Genomic DNA, 27,997 nt, shown 5'->3' on the forward strand with positions numbered 1-27,997 from the left:
TATTTTCCATCTTGAAAATAAATGACTCTGCAGCTTGTATTATATGAATCTGTTAATAATCTAGCCAAGTTCTGATGAACTTGAAGTTCTACGGGACGCTGATCAACTACCTTAGCAAAAGCTGGATGCGGAGTTGTTACAGTAACCAAGGTCTTATCCCTACCTGGAAATAATACTGTGTCATCACATGGTTTAGTAGAAGTGGTGGTGAACATGGTTTTGCATGAGCCTATATTGACTGTTTGAAGCTGACATCGATATGCTCAGCCCTGTGAAGTCCAGCTAATGTGCTGAAATAGTAATATTCTGGGTAATATGTACTCATCCTTAAAGATGCTCCTTCCTGCGTGGTAGTGTTCACTGTAACTCTTCTGTGCTCAAGTGGGAGACTGGTCTATGAGGTGTGACTCTGTCACCCTTACACAAAACTATCTCCTTCCCACACAGTATCGCTTGTGCAGAGTTGCCTCTTGGCTATCTGTTGGCATAAGTGTATCACTATTTCAGACGTAAACATGTGACTTTCCAGTTGCAGATGACTTGTTTCCCGTAGAAAATGCTAAAGCTGACTTGTGTTGCAATGTCCCCTGTGCAATCCATGAACAAATGTTCCAAAGAAACTGCCTGTGTTCACTTTACTGGGGAAAAAGCGAAGCGTGTCAGAGATCATTTCTATAGAGTTGCCATCCTACACACAGCTCTACTACTGACTGTTGAGTAAGTCATGGTAACTACATGTAATGGTGGACTTGAAGTGGGTAGAAGTGAAGAGGACGCACTGGCATAAAAGCTCTGATCTCATGGCACATGGTCAGTATCTGAATTAATCATATATCTCTATCTTGCTGCTTCTTGAGTGACTGCAGAGCAAGAGATGATGGAGCTGAGAGCAGCAACTCCTAACTAGAAACAAAATTTGATTGCTGAAGAGAATTAGGAGACTGTTTATAGGCAGAGCTGTGTGAAGACAAATCTGCAGATAGGAGTTAATACTGCCTACTGATTTGTTTTTGGGTTTTTTTAAACTGCAAAAGGAAACTGGTAGAAAAGATTATCTGTGTCTGTGAAACGGTTCTTGCCACTAAGCGTGAAGGGAGTTAGCTGCCATTAACCTCCTGCGTAGGAGCTTACAATTGATGGTGCAATAACAGCAGCTATCTTGAGAATCGTGTGGCCTTGAGGAAAAAGAGGTAATTGCTTCAAGTCTTTGGCTGTCCTTTGGTGCAGCGGTGCCTTTTGCAGTGCTGCTCAAGAACCTGCTGCTCAGGTGTGCAGGAGGAGAGCCGTTTGGTGGGCAGTGCCTTGGCAGCACAGATCACTGTCCCGTATTTGAGATATGCACCACAAAGCAAGCCAGCCTGGGCACATTCAGCATATGACTAATCTGAGCGCACATTAGATTCTTACTCTGATTGTACAAATGTGTGTCTTGTACGACATTCAGATGAGCTTTTAAGATTTTAGGTTGTTCTCCAACTACCTTTTTCTGCATCAGGCTTCCTAAGAAATAAGGATGCTTATGATTATCTCTAGCTGTTTATGGGGCACCCAAAGGTCCTGCCGTCACAAAATGACCTGTGCTTCTTGGGGCTATTTGAGAAAACTGCCTGGAAAAATCCAGCCTCATCCAAATGCCAAGTTGTATGCCTGGGGTAACTAATCACTTTTTTAAAAATGAAACTTATTATTTTCATATAGAAACTTACTTTGTTTAGTGTTTCAGAGCTGTTTTGTATAATATTCAGTTCCTATTTGCATAGACCTCAGAGTGCTTCACAGACTGGGTATGCTTTTCTAGCATGGAATAGAATCATTTCATAGCAACTTCTTAAGTGGGATTTTATTAGGAGTAGGAGATATTAATAACTTTTCCATTTGAGGCTTTGAGGAAGCTTTATATAAGCAATTTTAAATTGTGCAAGTGCTGTTTCCCCAGGATATACACAGTGAATAGTTTGGGGGTTGGGTTTTTTTTGTTGTTGTTGTTTTAATTCTCCCATGTAGCCTTATAGGTAGGCTGAAGCCTTGAGTTTTTATTATCATATATGTCTGAGGAAAAGCACACGTATGAAATCACAAATTATTTGCCCTTTTCCAATATTGGTCTTGAGAGCTGGGCAAACATGTGGACTACAAGATTCCTTTGATATTTAATGGAATATTTTCCTTTTTGGGACACCATTTTCTGTTAGGAACAAGGAGATGCTCAGGTGCTTTCAGTGGGATCTCGGTGTCAATAGAAATCTCCCATGAAACAGCACTCCAGTGAGGCTTTTGAAACTGGAAGCTCTTTTCTTTCGTGAGATATCTGGCTCAACATACTAAATTACAGGCAAGAGAACATTGCGAAGCTAAAGTTGTTAGTGCCTGTGGTGAGCCCTGGGTTATTCTCCCTCTTCCTCTATCCTACAAACACATGGCTGAGGGAATTGGCATCTCGGATACCGCATAGCATCTGGAAGGGTAATGGATTGAACAGTTTGTTCCTCTCCTCTCCCTTTTTCTCCTAAAGAATTGTTGGTCCCTAAGGGTTTGTCAAGGTTTCTACACTTGCAAGGAAGGAACCTTAATTTCTTTTTCTTTATCAGTGAAAGGTAACTAATAACTGCTGTTCCTCTGTCTCCAGCACCATGCTCAGGCGATCATTAGCACCTAAATTCCCCACTTCAGAACAGGTGGTGTCGTTTAGTGAGTTGCCAACCCCATTAGTTGCAGAAGCCTATTCAAGTACTACCCAACTTTGTTTTGGGTGCTCTGCTGAACATAGTGAGGTCCAGAGGATGTTATTTTTGGGTGCATTGAGGAATCTGTAGAGCGACCATAGAAATAAATAGCATATGGACCCACTGACCTTGCTGTGCTACTAAGTGATCTTCGTCTCCCAAGCACACATGACTAATCACAGCTACTGAGAACTGGAAGGGGGTGAGCTCAAAGGGAAAGAGAAAGCAGACAGACACAGATGTTTCACAGGCTGAGAGTTGCATGGTCACCCATCTCAATCAGGTTACAAATAATGAAAGCTTCTGTGTTTTACATGCATGTATAAATCTCATGGCTGCTTGCAATTGTGTTTAGCTGTCTGGATGAGTGTTTCTGATGCAGATTACCTTCAGAACTACAAATGCCAAATATTTAAACTCCTTTTTCAGTCACTTGTGCATAACTCAGACTTTCTCATTTTTTATTTAAATAAGAAGCATAATCTAGTTATTTTGCAACATTCTCTTTCATGGAAGTAAGAATGCAAAGTTGAAAGAACACGTGATTACTCAAAATGTTTTGGGGCTTCCCTGTTAAAGTTGTAGGGCTAAGGCCAAAGAGGTGCTTAAGGATTTAAACCTACATTGAATAAGATTTAAAAGCCAGATTCCTAAACACCTTTTTTTTTGGATTTGTCCCTAAATCTTTTAACAACAGTAGCTATGTTCATCTTCACAGCTTGTCACAGCTGAGAAAGCTACAAACTATTCTTCTGCATATCAGAGGGATGTAGTCCAGAGGGATGTGCTAGCTGCTTGCTCCCTCCTCAGAAACCACGTACTCCTTTGAAAAAGCGAGTAGCAGTTTCGTAGCGGGAATGAGTACCTACCTGGAAGAAAACGGTGGCATGAAATAAATGATGCTATAAGTTCACCTTCAAGCAATTGCTTGTCAAAGCACTCGTACCAACCTACAGGGGCTCTGCCTTCCCATATTGCCTGACCAGAGTCTGGGTATCTCTTGCTGGTGAGGTTCTGCTTTGTAACCATTCAGGGCACATGCATGTGCATGCTGACATCCTAAGATGTGGCTGGTGGAGTCTTAGTTATGAGGTCTGCAGCGATGGAGGGACTCTGTAAAAAGTCCCACCACATCTCCCCGAGAAGAGATGGGCTTCAGTATTTCCAGAACCCATGAACATTTTTAACCTGCTGGTTTTCACACCTGCTGCCAGCAGTGCCTCCCTGCCCTGGTCCCCACCAGGGGAGCGTTGTGCAGATCTCTGCTGAACCACTTGTAGATCAGATACTACCAATGGTAAGCTGTTTGTGTTGCTGTGCAAGGGAGGAGTGTTGGTGGGGATTTTTTTGTGGCGATACATCCCCCCCACACCCACCCCTCCCCTTCTTCACTGTCCTGGGTTCCCTCCAGTAACTGGGCAACATCACCTGCCCTTGACTTAAACTGAAATTACTTTTCCTTCACCTTTTTTCTGCCCGTTCGTAGGTTTTTACTCCAGTCCTCTCTCTCCACAGTTTAAGATTCTTCTGAGGTTCCTACACAGGGGTGAATGTTTGATCCACTATCGGCCTGCCTTCAGTGTGTGTCCTCTTTAGTTCCTCTCCCACTGCCTGGGTTTTTGTAACTAATGTTTCTACTGAAATGTTGGAAAAGGAAGGGGATGGCCAAAAAAATCGTCTTTTTTTTTTTTTTTTTAAATGTATTCTTTTCAATATCGAAAATGTTCTGACTCACGGGGGGCACTTAGTTTCATAATAATGTTGGTATCTGTGAGAAAAATCAATCGATAAATAAAAATCTAGACAAAGGTGATGCTTTGCATGCTTTTTCTGAGCATCCCTCAGGCAAACTAAGTCTCTCCCCTCCGAAGACCACAGACAGCAAGAGCTGTCAGGTGGGCAGAAGGGACTGAGGCTGGGCTATGTGCCTGTGGTCCCTGCTGAGAGCCCCTGGTCCTGCCCCGGGGGCGTGCAAGGGACCACAGGTCCCACTGTCACCTCACACATCAGCCTTGCTGTGAGCAATGGTGGTAATGGACGAGGAGTTTTCCCCAGCTGGGCATGGACTCGCTACGGATGCTCTCTGGCTTCAGAGCTGGAGAGCAGCATCCCTGGCAGAGTGGCAATCAAGAGAGTCATCTGGAGCAACACCCGGGGTTACTTTTCTGGTACATGCTGGGGTTTGCTTTTGTTCCGGGCTTTTGGCTCGTTTTCTTTCTCTTTCAAAAGTTTGCTTTGCGTTAGGATTCAGACTACCACGGTAGCGATAAGGTGAAATGAAAGGTTGCAGTTCGTGTCTGAGGTTTTCAAACAAAAAGGTTTTACCTTTTACCTTTCCAAAGGCCTGCACTATATTTTCACTAAGGTGTTGTATTTTATGTTAGAAGAAAATAGTTGTGATTTTCTGAATGCAGCCTTTCTGATGGATTTTGCTATCCCGTAAAAAGGAACCTCTTCCATTTTACTGACAGTAGGAAGCAGCTGTACGTGCTTTGTGTTTTTTTTTCCCTGTCTGCTGGAGCCTGCTCCTATAGAAATGAGTGGGAATTTTCCCATTGATGTTGGCAGGAAGGATGATCAGAAAAATGCAAAGCTTCCGCACTAGGAGTCCTTAGTGGTGTTGGTCCTTTTGATGTAAAGCATCTGGCTTTGCGTCTCTGAAGATCCTGCTCCATAAAATCCTTGGCAATGAGAATGTGAGTTCTGGATGCAGAATAAGGACAAAAAGCACATTTTTCCTCTGTGGCAGAAACTTTGAAATTGCTAGCACAGAGAGATTATTGTTAGAAACTCTAAGAGACAGAAGGTGTAAAAACCTGCAAGAGGGGAAGACCACACATAGCTGATGATTATTTGCATCATGTGAACACAGAACAGCATGAAGTGGGCTTTACAGGAGCAGCCAAACTAAAGTTTGTCTGAAAGTGGGTATGGCACTCTGACATTCCAGAGACCTGCGATTTAACTTGTTCAACTCACCCAAGTATAGAGTTACAGCTTTTTAATGTGATGCGGAAGATCAGGTTTCATGTTTAAAGGAAAAAAAAAGAGTATAAAAGCTATCTTTTTTTCTTGCTGGTATTCATTTAATGACAGTTTATTTTGTGACTATGGATGTGTTTAATAAAAATTCTGCACGTGGTAGAGGAAAATAATAGAACTTGTCAAAGTTCATCTGTGAAGGCACTTTGTTGTGGCTTACTGAATGTAAAGGGCTAGCAGATAAATTCAGTCATTCAGAGTCTAGAGAGGCTAATATTTCAGTTTGCCCAGAAACCTCACTCTTTTACGTCCGAAGCTCCAAGAAAAGTTATTTGCTGTGTTTTGTGTGTACAATAAGTATGGGAGACCCGGTAGGACTATCTGTGCAAGATGTGTCAGCTGGAGCATTGCTGTATTCATCTTCAGTGCCAAGCAACTCCAATTACTCTTTGGTCAAACAAACTTTTTATTCATTGAGGTGCAGTTGTTTGCCAGAGCTATTTGCAACCATGTGGCAGAGGGGGTACAATTAATACATTGTAAAAATGAAATTTTTTTTGAATGGTATAAGCTATGGAGATGTAATGGAGCCCCACTGGCAGTGATCTGAGGATTTGCCAGATCATAGCAGAGCACTTGAAATTCTCCAACCGGCAGGAAGGAAGAAATGTACACGAGGGAGCCCGTGGGAACTGTATTTTGGTTCAGCAGTGTCCGTTAACATTGTCAAACTGCCTGTCTCAAACTGTTAAGACTGATAAACTGCCAGTAATTATCATTTAGAAAATTAGCGGCTGCCAAGACCATCACGCACATTACATGTGTTGGTTGGATTACTTTGAAATTACTTTGCTTAAAAAAAAAAAAGGAAAGAAAAAAAAAAATCCTGAGCCTGCATCTGCTCCAAGAATAGCATTGAGGTTTGACACATGACAGTTGGTGCTGGCAGTAGTTATTTTTGTTGTTCGGAGTAGGCTTGGGGATGCTTTCTTGGAGTGCGTCACTACTGCTGTTTACCTTTTGGGTATCAGGGCTACTGAGACCTCTGAATATTTGCAGCAAACCTAAATAAATTACTAGTGGGGTCGCCCTTTCCTTTTCTTCCTTGCCTATCACACTGGACAGAGAGAATTAAAAGTACTGCTTGCTAGAAGGAAAATTTTCTCATTTTTGCAGTTGACTTCCAGGAACCGTGAAGAAACAGTTTGAGTGGAAGGGCTGCGTAGGGCAGGGCAAGAGCTTAAAAGCAGCTTTGGCTGCTCACCACCATTGCTTCGTCTCCTCCCAACCCTCCCAAACAGCCCATACATCAAAACTGTGGCTTGAGGCAAAGCAAATGTCATCCATTTCCTCCTGAAGGAATCGGAATGCAGCCATGACTGAGAGCTAGATATGATACAGGCACAACCATATCACACAGCCATTGCTGGAAGGGGAGATGGGGATGGTGAAAAGGCCATGTAGAATCTTGCACGATGTTTTTCATGCAGAGGTTTGTGATTTGGTCAGTCAACAATGAATAAGCTCGTGCAAAGTCTCAGTCAATGATCTGTGAGTCTGAAGGACTCCAAATTTGAGTTGTCAGATGGCCCAAGAATATATCACTTACATTTTAGCTTACATTTTAGTGTGTGTACCTTTCTGCTTATATTGAGTGCAAGGGTCTTAAAACTTTGGGTGCTCTCTACTTTTCCCTCTGGAGTGTGATTGAGGGCAAGTCTTCTGGGGTGGCCTAGAATCATAGAATCATTTAGGTTGGAAAAGACCCTTGGGATCATCGAGTCCAACCATCAACCCCACTCTACAAAGTTCTCCCCTACACCATATCCCCTAACACCACATCTAAACGACTCTCAAACACATTCAGGGATGGTGACTCCACCACCTCCCTGGGCAGCCTATTCCAGTGTCTGACCACTCTTTCTGTGAAGAATTTTTTCCTAATGTCCAGCCTAAACCTACCCTGCTGCAGCTTGAACCCATTCCCTCTTGTTCTATCACTAATTACCTGGGGGAAGAGACCAGCACCAGCCTCTCTACAATGTCCTTTCAAGTAGTTGTAGAGAGTGATGAGGTCTCCCCTCAGCCTCCTCTTCCTCAAACTAAACAGTCCCAGCTCCTTCAATCACTCCTCGTAAGATTTATTCTCCAGGCCCTTCACCAGCTTCGTTGCCCTCCTCTGCACTCGCTCCAGCACCTCGATCTCTCTCGTATTGAGGTGCCCAAAACTGGACACAATACTCAAGGTGTGGCCTCACCAGTGCTGAGTATAGGGGGACAATCACCTCCCTCCTTCTGCCGGTCACACTATTTCTAATACAAGCCAGGATGCCATTGGCTTTCTTGGCCACCTGGGCACACTGCTGGCTCATGTTCAGCCGCTTGTCAATTAGAACCCCCAGGTCCTTTTCTGCCAGGCAGCTCTCCAGCCACACTTCCCCAAGCCTGTAGCGATGCATGGGGTTGTTGTGGCCCAAGTGCAGGACCTGGAACTTGGCCTTGTTGAAGCTCATTCCATTAGCGTTGGCCCATCGATCCAATCTATCCAAGTCTCTCTGTAGAGCCTCCCTATCCTCATGCAGATCAACACTCCCGCTTAACTTGGTGTCATCTGCAAACTTACTGGTGATACACTCTATGTCCTTATGAAGGTCATCAATAAAGATGTTAAACAGAAATGGTCCCAACACTGAGCCCTGAGGAACACCGCTTGTGACCGGCCGCCAGCTGGATTTATCTCCATTGACCACCACTCTTTGGGACCGTCCATCCAGCCAGTGCTTGATCCAGCAGATCGTAAGCTCATCCAGGCCACGAGCAGCCAGTTTTTCCATGAGAATTCTATGGGGAACAGTGTCAAATAGCCAATCTCCAAAGTTCCTGCTCATGCTCACTCTCCTGCGCAGCTCACCCACCACTGTTTCAGAATTTAAAACTAAACATTTTGGAGTGACTGACTTAAATGCCGATGTTTCCAGGACCCAGCAGTCAGAGCAGTGTAACCAACAGGCAAATCATTTGAGCTGAGATAGTGAGGAATTGCAGCAGAACAGCCTCTGCATCTAAGGGATAGGAACAGCTCAGGGTTTTTCTTCATCAGCACTCCCAATTTGTATTGGATCTACACCTTTAAAATAACTGATGTCATATATCAGATTAATCTAATTCTTTGTGGAATACGAAGGAGAAATTGCTCTTTTCAAATAATATTTCAAATACTGTGAAGGAAGATGCTTGCTTATGACTTGGAGAGTACCAGATATTATGTCATGAAAATAAAAGGAAAACATATCATGTTTCCTTATTTCATCTATGTGAACACTTTACTGTGTTTAATTCTATTAATCTAAAATTATAAACAAACTTACCCTGATATAATCTAATTTTTATTATAGACACCAAATGCTATTATGTTGGGCAACAAATTGGCTTAAGATAATTCTGTCTTTAGAAAATAAGACTGTAATCAACAGATTTATAGTTTAATAACATTTCATGATATATGTATACCCTATAGCTTTTAGAGCTTTATTTTCAGTTCAGGGTTCCCATTAGTCTAATTTAGGTTTATTGGTGCAATCAGTAGATTTAAGATACGCCTTTTTTTAACCAACAAAGAGTGTCAGTGTGAGATACTGTAAAGAAGCAGTATGCGGGAACCATCTATGAGGGATTTTATTGCAAAGCTGTCGATGGATGAGATTTAGGGGGGGAAAGGGTATGGAGCAAGAGCCTGTGTTTTGTTTAGAGTTTGGAAAGGGCAGGGGACAGTGAGGATATGTAGGGTCCCAGCTGGAAAAAGTGAGGTTATTTTAGTCTGAAATAAAGCTTTTGCCGAAAAGTAAAACCTTTTGTAGATCAAAAAATCTTTTTTTTGTTGTTTTTCTTCCCCACTAGTCAGATCTAACCTGTAATCTCTGAACAGTGTGGTACAGTTTATAGCCCAAGTAGCTCTGGTCTCGAGATTTAAATGCCCAGTAGCACAACTCTCCCAGATATGTATGTAGAGAATTAATTGCATCTTATTTGTGTAAATAATTAAGCAACAGAAAAGAGGGAGAGCTAAGTGGAAATATTTCTTATTTGGTTTGTCTGTTTGCATGTGCATGTTTTAGTTTCTGATTTATTTGTTTGTCCACTTTTTTGTACTTCGAAACAGCAAATCTGCTGGTTTCATTTTTTTCTAAAACAGCTTTCTGTTTTCTTAAGAAAAGTCGTCTGTCTGCAGTTTGCTCAGCTTCTTGTCTGAGCAAACTTGCAGAAATAATTAATTAAGCTTGGATAGTAAGCAGACCGTGGATCTGGGTCATTTGTAACAAGTAGGTGAGATTTTGTGCGATGATTTTGCGAACCTGATGAGGTGTGTATACAGGGGTGTGGGTTTCTAGCTGGCTGGCTGTGCGTGATTAAAGTATGTATACTTTTATTTCAGAGCGTGTATGAAATGTGAGGATAAGTGAACATGCTCTGGTGTGGGATCTTCTGAAGGGTTCTGGCTGGGGCAAGGCCGGGATCTCTCCTTCCTGGTTTGTCCCTTTGCTGTTTCAAGATAATGCAGTCTTCCTTAGGTATATGGGATTTAACGTTGGCTAAGAGCTGGTAATTAAACACACGTGGATTGAGGAGCCTGGGAAGAGCAGTCCGTCTCGATTATGTGCGTCTGTTGGCAGGATGGGCGCAGCTCGGAGCTGCCAGCGATGGGCTGTGGCACGGGCAGCTCTTTCACCAACGGGGCTGGGGAAGAGCGGTGTGACTGCACAGGGGCTCAAACCATGAGCGTGACCTTTTGTGCCAACAGCACAGGGACACCTTATCTCCAGTATAACCAGAGGCGGCAGGGTGTATGTTGGCGAATAGCTTCCCTTTCCCCGTTTGCGCCCCTTTGCCCATGCTTTTAGAGTAAGGAGAGGGTTTCTCTGGTTAGAAAGCTGCATTTCACGAGGACAGGAACCAAGAGACAGTTCATTTCTGTGGAGACTTTCTATAAATAGCTTGCTCTGTTAACATAAATTCTTTCACTGAGTGAATCCTACAAGCAGGGGTTTGTTCCAAGCCTACAAAATGCTGTGCATGCCCTTGTCACTTCATACGTGCCTGTTCGGATGCCGGCACTTCCCCCCTCAAAATGAGCGCTAAGCCTGACACTTGCAGGGTGACGCTGCTCCGCTGACGGAGTGAGGCAGTCAGCCTTCATAAACGGACCTCTTACGGCTTTAATTTTTTACATCATTGATAGCAAAAGGATCATTGGAAGTTCTTAAGGCAAATAGGGCAGAACTTGCTGAAGTCCCTGCTCACCGGTATTTAAACCTTCAACTAGGCTGCGATGTTTTCGACCACCCTGCTCTCTGCTAATGCTTGCAGTCGGTCTGGGTCAGAAGCTGTAGCTACTGCAAGCCTTGAAAGCTTCACAGGGCTTTTAGGAAACTTGTAATTGCTCCACTGTGAATCCTAGAGTGAGAAAGAGCTTGCCCAGGAGGAAAAAGTCTTCAGTTACTGCTAGTGCAGTGGAAACTCTGTGGACATAAATGGTCCCAGCTGTATGACACGCATCTGTCACTCTGCAGAACTCCAGCTTTTTATTTTCTTCCTCTTACATATTCCTGATACTGGAAGCCCTCTCCTTTGGAGAAGATTTTCTGCTTCTGTTTAAACACGTTTCTGTGTCTGACTATCTGATGTTCAGTCCCCATCCCTTCCCCCTCTTCGCATGAAATGGCAACCAGTGAGCTGTTGAAATTTTAACACAGCTGAAAGATGTGACCCAGAGGTGTCTGTCTGGAAAAGGGAAGTGAACTGGAGTTCAGGCAGTTGATAAAACACACGTGTTTATGAGGAAGCATGCTCGCTCCTACTTTCTGTCCTTTTTTTAAATGCGTCTGTCTGCTGGCGGAGGCCGTACTGTTTTCACTACCCACACACATGTATGGCAAGGTCAAATACAATTCCCTTTTTTGTGTGTGAGGTGCTTCAAAGTACTTGCTGTAGCTGTATGTCTGTGCTGGTGGGTTAGAAGTGGAGTAAGCAGTGGACGGGGACGTATGTAACATGGCGAGAGGAAGCAGAGCAAATAAACTGGTTGTCATCCATGGTGGATACTGCAGTGTATGGAGAGGAGGGCATGTTGGATGCGTCAGGTAGGTTTCTGCACAGGCTGTCCAGCTGCAGTGCCAGTGGCTTTGTGGGACTGTCACAGACCCAGATTCTGTTGACGCTTTGCCATTAGATGTAAAAGTATATGTGTGAGAAACGAATTTGACGTTTTTGGCATGTAGAGTTTAGTTTTAAAATGTGACTATTGATTTAATGGCTCCCTTAGCTGTTGCTGATGATGTCTGCTGTTGAAGTCTTCACAACTGGCCCTTGCAACAGCTCCCAGATTGTGCAAATTGGTTTTGGAGGGGAAATTAACTAGCTTATTTGCATACACAAAAAAAGTCCTGGCTCTGTGGCTTTCAGGTATGCATCCCTGTTTTTTTTTTCCATAGGATTGTTATGGATATGTACTTCCAGGGATTGTATCATCAGCCCGTACCATTCATACGTTTTGCAGAGTTCATAATCGAATGCATTCGCGGCTGCAAGTGGCACACGTGCTGCTCTGAATGCTCCTTCTCAGATGTCTCCTGCTTCTGGTAACCCACATTCTGCAGCTGGAGGCTGCGCTCCGGGCGCCGCATGAATGGCGCGTCTTGTGTTTCAGCGAGGCGGAGTGAACTTGATTCTAGGTCAAAATCAAATGTGACATTTCCTAAATGCGCGAGTCCAAACTAGTTACAGAACTAAAAAGCGGAGCCTGTGAGTGCTTTTTGTGTGTTATTTCTCAGCAATTTATAGTCTATTTATTGGGGGTGGGGTAGGTTGAATGTGCTTTTATGCTTTTATGTAGGTTGAAGGTGCCTGATTACACCTGCAAAACTGAGAATAGGAAGAAAATAAACCAGTGCCATCTCATCGCTTAGGGGTGCAAAAGTCTTACCCTTACAGAACTGAAAATCCACTTTTCTTGTTCAGGGTGAGGGTATCCAGTTTATGGCCAGTGGCCTAGATAAGACCTGCCAGCTCCTCAAATCTGCAGCCTGCTCCTCCCTACTCCACTCTTCTTCCCCAAGGTCCTCACAGGCACAGCGAGAGCAGGCAGTGACCCAGATGCGCTGCTCTGAAAGTGCCATTTGTTTCCAGGGCTCAGCGTGCTGGCGGATTTGACACATGGCTACACACGCATCCATCACTGGACCAAAATACACGTCCCTGGCATTGTAAGGGGTGTTGTATCAGCTAAGCGACTGCTGACCGGGCCAGTAGCTCCTCGCACGTCCCGTCAAATGTGTGAGTGTGTGGGACTCCTGCCCCCGAAACGTGGAAGGATTTGTTGAGCTGCAGGATGCAGAATCTGGCTACAACAAAAATTTTTAATATATTTTTTTTGTCTGCTTAAACTCTCCAGGGAATTAACAGGCAAGCAATTTGCTGCTCCATGCTTTGTTACCTGTCAAGCTATGAAAAAGGAATAAGGGGAAGGACCTTTTTATACTTCTGGTTTTGGCAGGGAGTGCAGGTTTGTGTTCTTTCTCTTCTCCTATTCTTCTGACTATAATTATTTCAGATTCCTTTGCCTACAGACAGAACTAATACATGTATATATGTAAATATGTATTTATACACAAATATATATAAATCATCATAGATACGTAGATATACATGTATATGATTCTTAAGACTGGTACGTAAGACTAGTCCTCTCTCCCCTTGTCCAAGCTATAACTTCAATTCGTCTTTCTTCACTTCTTTGTGGATACCAAGCCATGAAGTCTCATTCAGCGTGGCTAAACAGATATCCATTGATACATCCCTTCCTCCCTCCACCTGCAGCTCTCCCCGTTATCTCCTGCCTCTGTTGCCATGGACAACGCCAGCGGCCCTCAGTCAGGCAAAAATCTGTCCATCTCCCAGTTCGCTCTGTCTTTACTCTGAGTTCAGCAGATTCTTCCTGTGCAATGTCTCCTAAGAAATGCCCTGTGCAATGTCTCCTAAGAAATGCCCACGCGGCTGAAATTCACATCTAAGCACTCATTTGATGTCTTGAATTACTGCAACATCCGTTTCTCTGGCCTCTTCAAATTCTAATTCTCTCTGTCCAGAATGTCTTTGCAAAAGGAACTTGTCCCGTTTCCTCATTTTTTAACAGCGTAACCTCCCCTATGTGTTCCTCTACTGGTTTCTTTGTTGTTCAGCACAAGGTGCTCATCTTCATCACCAAAGCCTCTCACTCCCCCTCTGCTTCCCATCTGTCATCCAGCTCCGAGTGGGCGTCTTTCTCCTCTGGCCACCCATGATGACCATCTCTCCGGCACACATGACTTGCTTTCTAACAAGTAGTTACGTGTTTTCTGCTGACCTAACCCACCCCATTAATGTTGGCAGGACTACTTTCTTCTTGTCCTTTAGGTATCTCCTTTAAAATACTCTTTTTTTTTTTTCTTTTTCTTTTTTTTTTTCTGGGATGCAGGTGATGCAGACTCCCTGCCTGAGGCAGCTCACCACCTATCTCTTGCTTTCAGAGTGCAGCAGTTGTACAAATAGTAAGCACTCATTGGAGGAATTTTAGACCTTATTGAGATTAAGGCCTTAACCAGCACCTCCTGTCATTGCAGGCTTTTAAAAATAGGCTCGACGTGCATGGTAATAGCAGCGTTGTAACCATGGCAATGCAAGGCAGACAGGGTTTTCAGGCAGGGATCTCTTATTAGGCCAACCGGCGTGGCTGCAGGCTGGACCAGGGTGACACAAGAGCGAGGTTTCAGGCGCAGGAAGGGACTCAGAGCCCCAAAGCATATCTGTTTTCCCCCAGCTGGGTCAGGTGGCCTAATAAAAAGAATAACATAAGTGTATTTGATCCTGCCTTGAGCGGGGAAGCAGCCTAGATAGTCATTCAAGGTCCCTTTTAATCCTGTGGCTCAGTTTTAATGGGGAGAGCTGACTTCTCCTTCCCTTTGTGCTGTGCGTTCAAGCATATGCTGATCTTCTGCTGATACCAACAGAAGGTCTCTGAATATCAAGAAACCAGAATATCCTCATTAAGGATCTGCTTGGAGGATGTGAGAGTAATATATTGGTCTTTGAGCGGAGGCTGACTTTGTGCAGCTATAAAACATGAATATTAAACAGGAAGCCAATGACACTTCTGAAACATGCCTGAGACAGTAATCCAGATGCTGTTCAGGGATATAGTATAGCCCTTAAGCCTTACGTTTGTGCTTTTTTTTTTTTTTTTTTTTACTGCATCTGCATAGTTGTGGGTGGAGAGCGGGGGGGCACAGCAAGAGAAAAACCAGATTTTTAGCCTGGTTTCCTGAGGAAGTGGGGGTTAGGCTGTTAACTCAGTGTGTCTGCGCGCCAGTCCTCTTTATAACTTTGCAGGCTGTCTCCAACCAGGGAGGGAGGGGGCTTCGGGGACAGCATCAGCCTTCCCGGTCCTTTCTCCGATGCAGTAGCTGCTGCCAGGAGGTGGGCTGGGTGTGGGGTGGCAGGGGCAGGGTGCCACGGGCACGCCAGCACCAGTTGGCCAGCAGCTACATCAAGGCTTGCCCAGCAAATGTGGCCGGGTACCAGGCACCGTGGGGCTTGGGGTAGCCAGGAGCAGCCCGGGAGGGGCTCATGTAGTAAATTTAGCATCACGAGCCCAAACAAGCTGGAAATCCAGTTTCATTAGTTCCACCACTCAGGCATTTGCTTAATCTTGAAAAACAAAAGACAAAAAAAAAACCCCCAAAACAAGTAGGGGGGGTTATACTGAATAGTAATGACATTTTAAATCCATAGAATATTTCAGCAAAATAAATGCTTTTGTGTGGCTTTTGTATTGCAAAGAGGTTTATATTATTGTAGCACGATCCTGGAATTACATGAACCCTGTGTTTACTCTGGTTCACACTGGGACACTCGCTTTCTAAGAGGAGACCTGATGTATTTAAGGGCAGCGTGAAAGAATAAAGACTTGATCCTGCACTCGACGCCGAAGCATTATGACACTGCAAAATCTTTTCGCTTGTACTTCTAGTGTGTTGTCCTGAGAATATAATTTCCTGTTTTTCATTATGGGAGAGGTTTTTTTGGAAGTCACTAGAGAGCAGGGGTGTTTTTGGAAAGTAAACTGTCAAAATATGGTGACTTTCTTGACTTGTTCTTTTTTTCTTTCCTTTCCTGGATATAGAACTCACCAATATGAAATCTCATCATTAAAATAAGTAAATAAATAATCAATGAAGCAGCATGAGAGACAGCCCACTTTTTTTCACTCTTCCCCACCCTCAGCCCGTTGGTGATTTTTCCTAGGTTTTGCAATGATGCTTCTCAGATTAGGAGCTTTTATTTCCTTCTGCTTTGTGTTGTATGACAATCAAGGACCTTTATTTATTTATTTTACTTGTCTCACTATAAAAAAAAAAAAACACACAACAAAAAAACAGAATGCAATGTTTTCTGTTCTTGCATTTCTAGTACTCTTGTTTATTTTGAAACTTCCAGAAAGAGATAAAAACAGCTTAGGAAAAATGCTCTCCAGAGCAATCCTTTAAAGAGCAACAAACAAACATTGCAGATTGGTCCTGAAGGCTGTGCTTCCTTTCTGGGGAGGGAGGGAGGTGTGGAGAGAGGATGTTTTCTTCTTAGCTTTGCTCTAATCATCCGATCTGGGATTTGATAAGCTCCACAAGTCTGACACTGCAGCCTCCTCCCGTCTTCCCCCTTCCTGCCTCTTAGAAGATTAAAGAGAACATGGCAAAAAGGAAACAGTTTATTTTCGACTCGTTGTAGTCAATAATTAGTTTACAGTGCAGCATTTTCATTGTTTGTGTTTTAATCGTGTTGCTATGTTCTTTTCTTACACAGTTTACTTTTCCCTTCAGAGCCTTTCTTTGATGCAGAAATAGGTTTACAAATAGCTCAGTCTTGCAAAACTTCAGCCTCTTTTTCAACATTTTTGTATTTCACATCAGGAAATGTGACCACGTGTAGGTGGCGTAGCTTCTGCAAAGACGCGCTGTGCCTTCCTCCCCCCAACCCCCTCAGCTCATGGGGCGCAGTTGCAGACCACGCCACGCTTTCGTCTCACTCTCAGACATTTTTGGAATTACAGTAATTAAGGAAAACTAAATGTACAAAATAGGGAGTGATTAAATGCACTAAAGTATTACTTGTACATATAAATATGAGTTGACATATGCAAAACTAGCTAAATCTATGAATTGTCTCAAAGGCAAGAAGTTCTTAGTAATACACTTAGTAATTCCCGTTGCACCCCCAATTTGTCCTAAGAATACAGGATATATGCTGAATTCTTTAAAGGTTTAAAGCTTGCAAGTATGTTGTCCATGACATGAGACTGTTTCTTCCCATGCATGTATTTTTATGATTTCTTGCACAATGGGAATGAATGACATTGTATTGCAACATTAGCATATATAGTCTATTTATACACCATTCATTTTCATTGTATGTCATGGATATAATGTCCTAAATGAAAGCCCTGGGCACTGATTTAAAGCACAAAAATGTTTATTGCATGAGTAAGACTCTCTCTTAAGAGGGAGAGGAAAAATTGTTTATAAAAACAAGTTTTTGTATGTAAACCCCAGTATTTACGTTGCAATGTATTTGTACTTCTAATTGGCCTTTACTGCTTCTATAGTGGGTTTATAAATTTGCTGTTTAGTCAGTTTCTGCTAAAGGTTCTTTAGGGTCAACCCAGTATCTTCAGAAGAAAAACATTTTCTTCTTCGAGACAAACTGCAAAATCAATTATTAAAACAAAAGCTTCTAAAATCTTACATTATGCTTACTTTTTTTTTTCCTTGCTATTTTTTTTAACTTTCATAATGATGTGAGTGCTTATATCTGGCCGTAGAGGCGGTTCACTGATGCCGCTGGGATAGCAGGCAGGTCAGGATGTGCAGGCTGAGGGTGCAGCAGAGGGACGCAGTGCTGGCTCCAGCCACCGCGTCCCAGCCTCGCTGGCTGCCCGTGCCCTCCCTTAGCTCCAGGGGTGCCCAGCAGCGTTCCTAGGAGCCAGCTCAGAGGGTTGGAGAGTGCAATCTATTTTTAGGACTATGGGCTCCATTCATTTATTTTTAAAAAAAAATTGTTTGGGGCATAGTACTTCTCATTTTTCCGCAAAGAGAAATGCGAGCACTCTTCCCGCAATTAATGAAGTCATTTTTCTACTGTTTTGAGAACTGAAGTATGTTGCTGCAATCACATGCTCCTCATGTATGAGTAACAGTCTAAGTGCATGCTCACTATTGAGCTCGCTAATGGCTTCCCCTATTGATTGCTCGGCCCTGGTGATGGCTGATGGCCGCCTGGCACGGGGGCTGGCAGTTCCAACGGGGCGGCCAAGGTAGGCAATACACAGGCTGGCTTATCAGCGTATAGAGAGAGAAGTGCTTGCTTCTCTCCCAGGCAGTGTGGATGGCAAGGGACGCCACAGATCGTGGGATCTTCTCAGGGCGATTTCAAAAGACAGGATTTAAGAATGGGCTGTGAGTGCCACCGCTTTTGCCTTTCTGCGGCTGGTACCCTCACAGTGTTGTGCTCTACTTGCTCACCTTAACCAGTACCCGTCCCACCGAGTGTTTCTTAGTGCTTTTGGCATCTTCTGATTTGTTGCATCCACCTCTGCTACCTCTCTGTATGCATCCCCTCGCTGTACCTGTATTGGCACTTTCCATGCTGGAATGCTTGGTTAGATGGTGCCTTGATGTTTTCAGAGCCCAGCTCCTTTATGCTTTCAGCTCTGTGCTGTTGTTGCAAAGCAATCTGATGCCTGGAAAAGCGGCTGTGAATGTAAGGAAGATTTAGTTTAGTTTATCCTGCTTGAAAGTTGAGCGGAAAAAGGTACTAGTATTGCCAATATTGACCTGGCAATATCGAGGGGCTTAAACTGCCTGTGAGAGTGAAGCATCCCGGGAAGAAGGAGAGCAAGCGGCGTGCTTCGGCAGGGCTGGAAGCCACAGGACACAGGACATGGGGACCAGCTGACAGCTGCACGTCAGCTAAGGAAAAGTCAATGGATCTGATGTGTGAGGAGATTAAAGTGGCACAGAAAAGGAGCAGTTCAGCTTATGATCTTTAACACAGTTTGTGGTTTTTTTTCTCTTCATATCTCTGTTTATAAGAGTAGAAAAAGTTCAAGCAAAGTCTCTGTATTTTCCTGATGTTTTTCTCCTGTGTTTCCTGTTTCTTAGGACTTGCTGCTGCTGCAACAGTGACTTTGCATTTGAGTTCCTCCTGCTCCAAAGTGAAAGGGCAACAGTTCGAAAGATGTGTTTTTAGACAGCTGCAAGTTTGATGGTGTACACAAACGTTTTTTTTTTTTTGAAACTACTAATCTCCTTTGGGACTCCTTTCAGAGAGGGACGTGGTTATCCTTATTTACATCCTGCAACTGCATGAAGCTTTCAAGTAACTGTTTTAGAAATCCAGTGAGTGTCACATGAAAAAATGCAGGGTGGTTGTCCTGTAGCCACTGTCCTCTTTCTAAGTTTTGGCACTGTTGCATGGGAGGAGGAACCACCAGAATGGTAGTGTTTAGTCTTCGTAGAGTCTTCTAATGATGTTACTGGGGTTTTTTCCCCTCTGCTGGTGTCCAGGCTTGTGTCTGTCCTCCTTGCAGGAGTGGCTTTCTGTTGGCGCTCCCTCTTTCTGCTGCTCAGCTCTCCCCCCGCTGTTGATGACCGAGCTTTTTCATATCATGCGCCTGCTATCTGGGACCCTCACTCAGAAAGGGGTAGTTTCAGGGTAACAGGGAGGCTTCTGTCTCTGTCTAAGAGCAAGCCTATAAGCTTCCCTTAAACTTTAAACATTTCATTGTTGGAAAGCTTTCAGATGTTCTTTAGCTTTACATATAAAGAAAGCTTTATATGTAATCTGGCATTGTGTAGTAAAGATTGCTTTATGTAAGTTAAAATGTGCAGTTCCTTTATAAACTGGTCGTATAAAGTCAGCACGCAGGAGATTGTTTTTCTTCTTGTGTTCAGCGTTGCCTTTAGAAGGTTTTGGGTTTTTTAATGCTTTTTTGGGGTTTTAGTAGGATTAGAAATCTTAAGGTGGTAGGAATAGGTGGAAAATACTGCACTCTAGGCAAAACTGAACATGCACCCCTCTCCACATTTGTCGAAACACCAGCGTCAGCAGCCTCCCAGGTAACAGAGTCCTGAACCTGTCTAAAAAGGGTGACTGAAGACTCTGTTGGCTGTAGGGCCGTACTAACCTACTACTGAAAAATACTTTCTGGATTAATTCACGGCACGGCCCAAAATCTTTGTAATACGATGTGTTGTAAAATAAGCACGAATGACATTAGAACACGTGAAAAAGGAAGGCTATTTCTCTGCAGACTAACCCAGCACTTTTTCTACAAAGTGGATCCAGCCTATTTACAGGTTAGACATCCTGACCCAGATACATCCATTTGTAAACTGTTCTCCAACCTGAAAACCTTCTTCCCAGTTTTTTGCCAAGTAAAATAGCAGCGCAAAAACCAGGCATGCCTGCTTCTACTTGAGGTTTGAAAAAAACGGCAGCAGAAGCATGTTACTAAGAGAAAACTGACAGATGCGTATCATTATGTAGATTTTCTTCTGTGTTTGAGTATCATAAACTGAATTGCATCTACTAGCATTTGAAAAGTATTTAAGACCACTTACGACTTCAGCCAGCCCACTTCCTCCACCTGGGTGACGCTCGCATGAACTGCAGCAACTGCAACATGTACCAGACCAGAATCCTCCGTGGAACTGTTTTTATGCCTTAAATAATGTTTTTATCTCTTTCAAACGTTGGGTAAATTGTCACCAAACAATGTTTTCCTCTAATGAAAAATAAGGGGGGTTTGTGGGTTCTTGTCTAGAATTGTTCACGGTGGACTTGATCCAGAGATCCTTGAAGTTGGTGGATGTTAACAGATTTGGGACGGCAGGCTTGAAAAAACAGTAGTTACTATGTCTCCTGGCAGTGATTTCTCTTTTGCCCATGGTAATAAACTTAATTCTGATCTCAGTATGAACTGACAAAAACGCATGTGGAAGCTGATGGGAATATGCAGGGATTGTCTCATGAAGCAGGCAACGTCATGAAACACAATACATGAATGACGTGTGGGTGTGCTACTCACCGCATTGTTTCAAAAAATACTTTTTTCTTTACAAAAACAAAGTAATTTTTACACAAGGCTACATAAAAAGACTGCTGGTGTATGTGCAACGCTGGGGGGGTGGTATAATTTTTTGGTAAAAAAATCCAATTTGTTGAAGCTGGTGCTACTTAGAGGAAAAAGGCTGTTCCTGGCATATAGTAAGCTTAATTATCTCCTAAGAGTGTTTTGTTTCTCTTTAAAGTTTCAAATCAAGTTTTTTTGAGCTTCAGAGCAACTTTTCATGTCTGTTGGTGTGCTAAGTATTTTACCATATCTTACCATTTAAGAGGAGATGCTTGGACAGCTTTCATTTGGTCACCACTTCCATATTGGCAGTGGTGTGTGTGTCACCGTTTGGGGTGACCCTGCTGTAAATATTTTTGGCCTGGGATGGGTAGCAAGTTGCAGCTACTTGCAGGAAGCTGATGTTGCTTAAATCTAATACTATTCAATTGATCGTACTCTAAAGCCATTCTCATTCTGTATTTGATTTTAGATGGTAAGCAGAAGGGGAGTTCAATGTGAAATTTTTCAGAAAAGGCTTTCGTTCTCAATGCTTTTCCTTTGCCTGCAACTTCTCTTCTTTCCCCACTCTTCCCCTGGCTGGGATAACAAATAAACTTCAGCTTTTACTATGTGCCATTCAGTTGGTGCCAGCAGCCTGTTGGATATTAGGGTATACCTTTGAACACTCATAGCCAAGTCTTCATAACAGAAGCAAATCAAAACCTTTTATGGTCAATGCCTTCTTTTAAAAGAACTGTTTATGAATATAGACTTATCTGAAAGAAGTGCACCTTTCACTGAATAGTCAGATGGCTACTTCCAGGTTTTCATTTTTCCCAAGCACAGAATCTTGGGAAGGCAAGCTCTCTTCCATTAGTAATTCTATTCAGGCAACCCTTTTGTCACCTCTTCTATTTATTATACTAATTGCAAAAGAAGCCAAAGTTGGTGTGCCTTGAAGCCTATATTAATTTATTTTGCATTTCCTACGCTGTGTTTTCCAAAGTCAGCAAAGCTTTTCTAAAAAGTGCTGGTCAGAATTTGGAGATAAGTAACATTATCCAAAGCCTTCAAGAAAAATGAATATTCCTCCTATGTGCTTAGGTAGAATTAAAATCACCAAGGCAAAACTGAGTTCTGTACAGACCCCAGGGTGAATACAAAGCAAGAGTGAATAATCTTTGGTTTTCTCTGCAAGCCATGTCCAGCCCTCGCCCCCAGTTATACAGCAAAAAACGTTCCCTTCCCTTCTCCCTTCCTGCCCTGCTCTACACCCAGATACCTCATCTCCTTTGTAGCCAGAGAGACAGGGCATGTTTTGCATCATCTACCAAAATCAAGCAAAACACATCCCCTGGAAAGATTTCAAGCTTTCAACCCACCACCCCCAAAGTTCAAAAGATCTGGCAAGCTTAGAAATGTGGTAAATCACATCTCTGTCTCACATTTAACTCAACAGCCCTTTACCTAGTCTTCTTACTAGTTTTCGTCGTACACGGTCTCAACCGAGGGCTTGGACTAGACTCCTTTAGCAAGTGTTAAGGCAGCTGCCTGCAATCCAGTACCCTAACAGTGGAGTTTACTGTTGGTTGAAACTAGCACTGCAGCCAAATAAGCCGACCTGCCATTCCCCAAATCCTACATCTGTCTGTCCATCCTTTCGTCACTTTTTCCCTAGTGACACCTTTTTTTTTCTTTTTTTTTTTTTTTATAGTTAATTTGCAAACTGGGCTAAAGAATTCACTCAGTTCATTTTAATCCCAGTTGCTCCCCCAGCCCTGTTTGCTGCACAGGCATTTGTGCTGTGGGGAGGGAGGGAAGAAAGGAGGGAGGGAGGAAGGGAAGGAGGGAGCGCTGCTGGGGACACATCCAGAAGCTCCGCACCAGTGCTGGGGGGGGCTCAGCCCCTTTTGGCAGCAGTGCCAGCCCCTGTCTGTCAAATGTTCATGGGACCAGCAGTGTAGAGTACAGAGTTTCCCTTACTTGTCACTTCTCTGGGGAAATTATTAAATCAGTTTCTTGGTGTAGAAGAAAATAATGAGCTAATCTGGAGTCGAGGTGCTGTTGGATTGTTTCGGACCTGGCTCGTCTCTTAAGCTCCTAACTTTTCTGCATGCAGATGTTATCCAATTAGTTCTGAGGCAGAAGTAGAGTTTCTAGACTTGATTTTTTCTTTCCGGGCCAAATGCCTGGAAGCTAGGGAGGGAAATGGATGACACTGGAATAATAACCACCTTCCCCGAGCTTGAGCAAAGCAGTTAAGACCCATCTTGTTTTCAGTGTTTTCACAAATTCTGCCAAGCTGTACAAAAGGTTTTGAGGGAGGAGGGGGTGTTGGGTTTTTTTCTTTATTTCTTGATATGCCCGGGTTTTTTTCTCAACTACTAAACAAAGAAAGCAAGTAGAAAAGAAGACACGATGGTTTGTAGTTTTGTGATTAAAAATGTCTCTTCCTAAAGTCTTTCACTGATTTGTAATGATTTTTTTTCTTCTCTCTTCACCCTGAACTCTCCGCCCAAAATGAAGTCTTAGCCTTATGAGATCAGAGGTCTGCTTACTAATCACAGGATTTAGAGCAGTGTAATCCAGTTGCCATGTTTTAAGGAAGATTTATTTGGTGATTCTTTAATAGAAATTTTATTTTCCTAGCTACCTTTCATGTAACGATGAACAGTAAAAGTCATTTTTGATCTAAGAAGTCATTCCCCCTTCCTCTCCTGTGGATGCCTACAGCATCCTTCAGGAGAGATACTGCTGCTTCTGCAGCTGAGGCAGATTTCTGCGATCAATAATGCAGGGCTCCAAGTTTTCCATGTATAGCTGTAAAGTTACTCATCCACCAGTAATTTCACAGATGCCTCTCTCATGGAAAATTCAGCATGTATTTGGGAGGGAACGGGAGTTTAAAGCAATTTAAATTCAGTCTAGCTTCACTGGTGCGGACTTCTGGGCACTGAAACTTGTGTCCTCCGTTTGCTTTACAGTTACCGTTCCCAAACCTGAACACCAGCAGAATCATAGCCCCTTTGTCTTCTAGGAGTTTACAGACTAAACGTTTTAACATCATTGTTAGTCTGTGCTCTGTGAGTTGTTCTTTCAAAGATTTTGCCTCAAGGAAAAATAAGGAGTAGCTGTCATTTGAAATTTACTCAGGGTTGGCAAAATGATGGCATTTGTCACTTCTGCTCTCCATCTTCCTCAAGCTGGCCCTAGTGTGTGTCATACTAGATATTGCGTTGACTTACTTCTTCTCCCTCTTTGTTCTTCTAGAGAACAACGAGTAATTAATACAGTCTAAAAAGAAGTGTGGCATAAACCCTTTTTTGTGTGTGTGTAGTTTTCAAACAAGGAGGCTGTCGAGAGCGTTACGTGCATGCTATTTCAAAAACAGTTTGTCAAAGCAAAATCACAAAGAGATACTGGGTTGACCAATTTTTTTAGGGCTGGATCTAAAATAATTGGCACGCTTGCTGTATGCTGCTGCGTGTTTCATGTTGTTGACCTCGTCTCCCTGAAGTCTGAATAGCTGTCGTGCCAGTGACAGTGATGTGTCTGAGCAGTCAGAGGGAGTCTTGCAATTATTTTAATATTTTGCATAATACCGGTGGAATTTAATAATTAGTTGTGAAGGTTCAAATCCAATTACCTCCTTCCCTAAAACAGAAAAAATGGTGGAAGTTTGGTAATAAATGCTAGCAGAGTGAGAAAGACATGTAACATAAATTGTCGTGTTCCACTCACTAACGTTTTCTTTCCCTTTCTCTGTTATTTTCCAGGGCATGTTTTCGAGCCATTTTTGAGGAAATGTGGTGAATGTAAACTTGCTCTGTTTTGGGGGGAAATTCTGGTAAGTGCTGCTTTTGATCAATTTTAGTTTTCAATGAGAATTTCAGAAAGATTGTTTTAGCTTTTTTCAGTTTATATTTTTTTTTAGCTGATGGGAAATACAGAGACACAGTTGATTATATGTGGTTTTCTTCCTCTGCTATGGAGGCTCGCAGTATGAGAAGCATTGACAGAAAACAGTATGCTAGGCCTCAGGGCAAGGAATGTAGTTTCATTTGCTCCAGTGGCATCCGTTTATTGTGTTTGTAGCTGTTATATTCTGCTGAAGAGTGGTTGAGCTAAAACCTAGAGTAGAAGAAACACAAAGGCCTAATTTAAAAACAAGGGGAACAAAAAAATGGTATAGTGGTATAAAAAATCAGGAGCAAAAATAATGTAGAGGGAGCACATCCCTCCCTAAGTGGTGGGGGTGTCCAGTCACCCTGAAATCTTTCCATCCATTCCCAGAATGTCTGACTGGCACACTTGCCACATGGAGCTAGGGTGATTTGTTTATGCCAGAGAGATAGGGAGGTAGTTAGTGCTCCTGTGTGCTATACTGGTTTTCCTGTTCCTCCTTTCCATCCCACGTGACAAGCTTTGCTGCTTCCCTGGCTGTTCTGTATGCAACACTTCCAGAGGCCCCAACTTCCTACAGACTTCTGGTCCTACAGGCACTTTGGGAATATGGCACGTCATGTGTGGTGTGTCTGTGCTGCTGAGTTGCCCTGCTGCGAGGAGAAGGAAGCAGAGAAGAATGGGTGGTAATTAGTGACATGCCCCAACTGGAGGGCAGCAATCCTGAGAAAACTCTTCCAACCTGCAAAAAAGCAGCAGATCTGGAGCAGTTTGTAGGCTCATCTTGCTTTTCCCTCTAGGAGACTGACAATATATACAGTTCTGACTGGTGCCAATCTATCACCATCGCCCTTGGGGAAAAAAAAAAGCCAGCAGAAGATTGTGTCCCTTCTTTCCCTTGGACAAGCATACCCTTGGACTGGCATTTTTTCTTCAGCCAGCACGTGCAGATTGCAGATGAAAACTGGCTTATTCTCCACTGGCAGAAGACTTAAGAGTCAGATAGCCTGCGGGGTAGAAAACTGAAAATCAAAGACCGGCTCTGTGAGAACACGTGTTCTTTTCTGCCATTTAAAAAAAAACAGATGTTGTTACATCATACAGAAAGATCTGGATTAGCTAACAGGTGTTTAAATGTAAATCATTTAGCCTTCTGCAGAATTTATAGTCTTAAAGATAAGAAAACACAAGATAACCAAGATCAGAATTTTACAAAGAAGTTGGCCAAACGCGTGAAAAGTCCTGTACAGTGGTACCTAGGTAAACCCTACTGTAGCTCATTCTTTTAAACAATTTTCTCTCTACAGTTGGGCTTTTCTGACCATGTCATGTTGTAAGCTTGCACCTATATCCGTATACTGGGAAATAAGAACAACAATTATTTAACTAGAGTTTAGTTGTAGGGTCAAAGATGAGCTACAGACCAGCAGTATGAGCTCATTAGTCCATGAGATTTTGTGCCGACTTCTGTTACTGCAAAAGAGGATAGGAGCTATACTTAGTTTTCTTTTTGGTGGTAGTAACAATACTTTGATCCTCAAAGTTGTCCAGTGTCCTTACAGATTAGCTGATCTTTGTGTGGGGTGTGACAAAGCCATGGTGCTCACAGGTAAAGGGAGTAGAGTCATGATTCAGAAATAGTGATGCCGTGTAACACCATGGAAAAAAAGTTTATTGTCAGACCTGGTAATAAGATTGTTGTGTTTTAATTTCCCTTCAAAGATGCATCAGCTGAGACCAGCCTCATCTCCATAGCTGCATAAAAAAGCGTAGTTCAAGAGCAGCAAGGGGGAAGAGACAGAAGCAGCTTGTTTCTTAGAATCATAGAATAATTTTAGTTGGAAGAAACTTCCAGATGTCATCTGAAACAGGTCCTTTTAGGTCAGGACCTAGATTTTTAAAATTCAACTGGATGCCAAGGCTGGAAACTCTGCAGTCTCTCTGTTCCCGTGTCTGACCATCCTCAGAGTGAAAAAGTGCTTCCTTGTTGTTTCTCATCGTTGTTGCTCACTGTCAACCAGTGTGGACTTTGCATCTTCTGTGACTGTGAGAGGGGAGTCTTAGAGAAGACCCCAAAATCAAGGAAGATGCTTCTTGTAGCTCCAAGGAAATGTGGTGTCACATAGATGCAGTAAGCTTGTTGCGGTGGGGGAGAGACACAATCTAGTTCACAGAGGTTCTACTTAGGCAATGTTTCTTAACCTATAGTTCATGTTCAGGCTTGGAGAGCATGGCTGCTTTACTTAGTTGAATCTTGAAACTTGGGAGAAGGTTAGCTGACAAACTGATGCTCCTGAAAACTACATGTTTTCCTGACTTGGTTAGAGATACAAGCCAATAAAAAGAAACACTTCTCACTGCTGGATTGTAAACATCCTGGAATTTCTTCAAGCCAGTCTGGAGCTGCGTTTGTACCATTCCATGCTCCAGGATTCTGCCCTAGAATTTAATATTGTTTTCCTGTAGCCATTATAAACAGACTCTTCCAACTTTTCTTATTTTTCCAGCTGTCCTTTACCCTCTTCCCACTTCGAACTGTTTGCAAAATCTTATTTTGAGGTAGAATGATCAGGAACCTTGAGTTTCTTATGTCTAAGGATCTCTGAAATATCTCTGACCCTACTGTAGGTTTGACTATGGCATTCCAGATTCCCAGAGAGTTTAAAAATAATTACAAAAAATCAGTCACAGTCTCTCTTCCTAACCCACTGAATCCAAGAAGGACTGGACATCAAGAGAACATTTTGAATTTATCTTGACGTAGCAGCTGAGCTCAGAGGCTCAGCAGTTATTTATTCATCTTGTATCAAAGTCCTAGAAAAGGTCATGCAACCTCCAGATCAAAAATTCATAGTGGTTTTAGGTTAGATTAGAGAAGTATACTTAAATGCTGGGAGGAAAATCTTGGCTGAATTTAAAACTCCCTCAGCTAAGCTGATGATATCTTTGAGCACTGTGAGAAGAGACCTCTTTGGATGAAATTTCTGTAAAGCAGCCTTGCGGATGTCAGAGCGATATTTGCATGGCACTACAGGTTTGACCTGTCTTGTGTTGAGCACAGCGTTCGGTAGGCGGCCAAAGAACAGCCATCGCTCCGCATCAGATACTTACACAACTGAGAGGGTTCCCAAGAAGCATGGCTGATGTAGGACAGAAAACCTTGGGATGATCTGTGTTTTAATTTTTTCCC

The 27,997-nt window shown here is 43.0% G+C and overlaps 1 protein-coding gene across 3 annotated transcripts in view; it reads left to right on the plus strand.

Moving 5' to 3' along the window:
• Nucleotides 1–27,997, plus strand: part of FYN (FYN proto-oncogene, Src family tyrosine kinase) — a 148,537-nt gene that overhangs the window by 37,859 nt on the left and 82,681 nt on the right. For all 3 annotated transcript variants that reach the window (XM_063329766.1, XM_063329765.1, XM_063329767.1), the window contains one exon: nucleotides 24,681–24,751. The gene's annotated coding sequence lies outside the window, so the exon portion shown is untranslated. The remainder of the gene's footprint in view (nucleotides 1–24,680; nucleotides 24,752–27,997) is intronic.

Source organism: Chroicocephalus ridibundus, chromosome 3, assembly GCF_963924245.1.
Source record: "Chroicocephalus ridibundus chromosome 3, bChrRid1.1, whole genome shotgun sequence".
Taxonomy (NCBI): domain Eukaryota; kingdom Metazoa; phylum Chordata; class Aves; order Charadriiformes; family Laridae; genus Chroicocephalus; species Chroicocephalus ridibundus.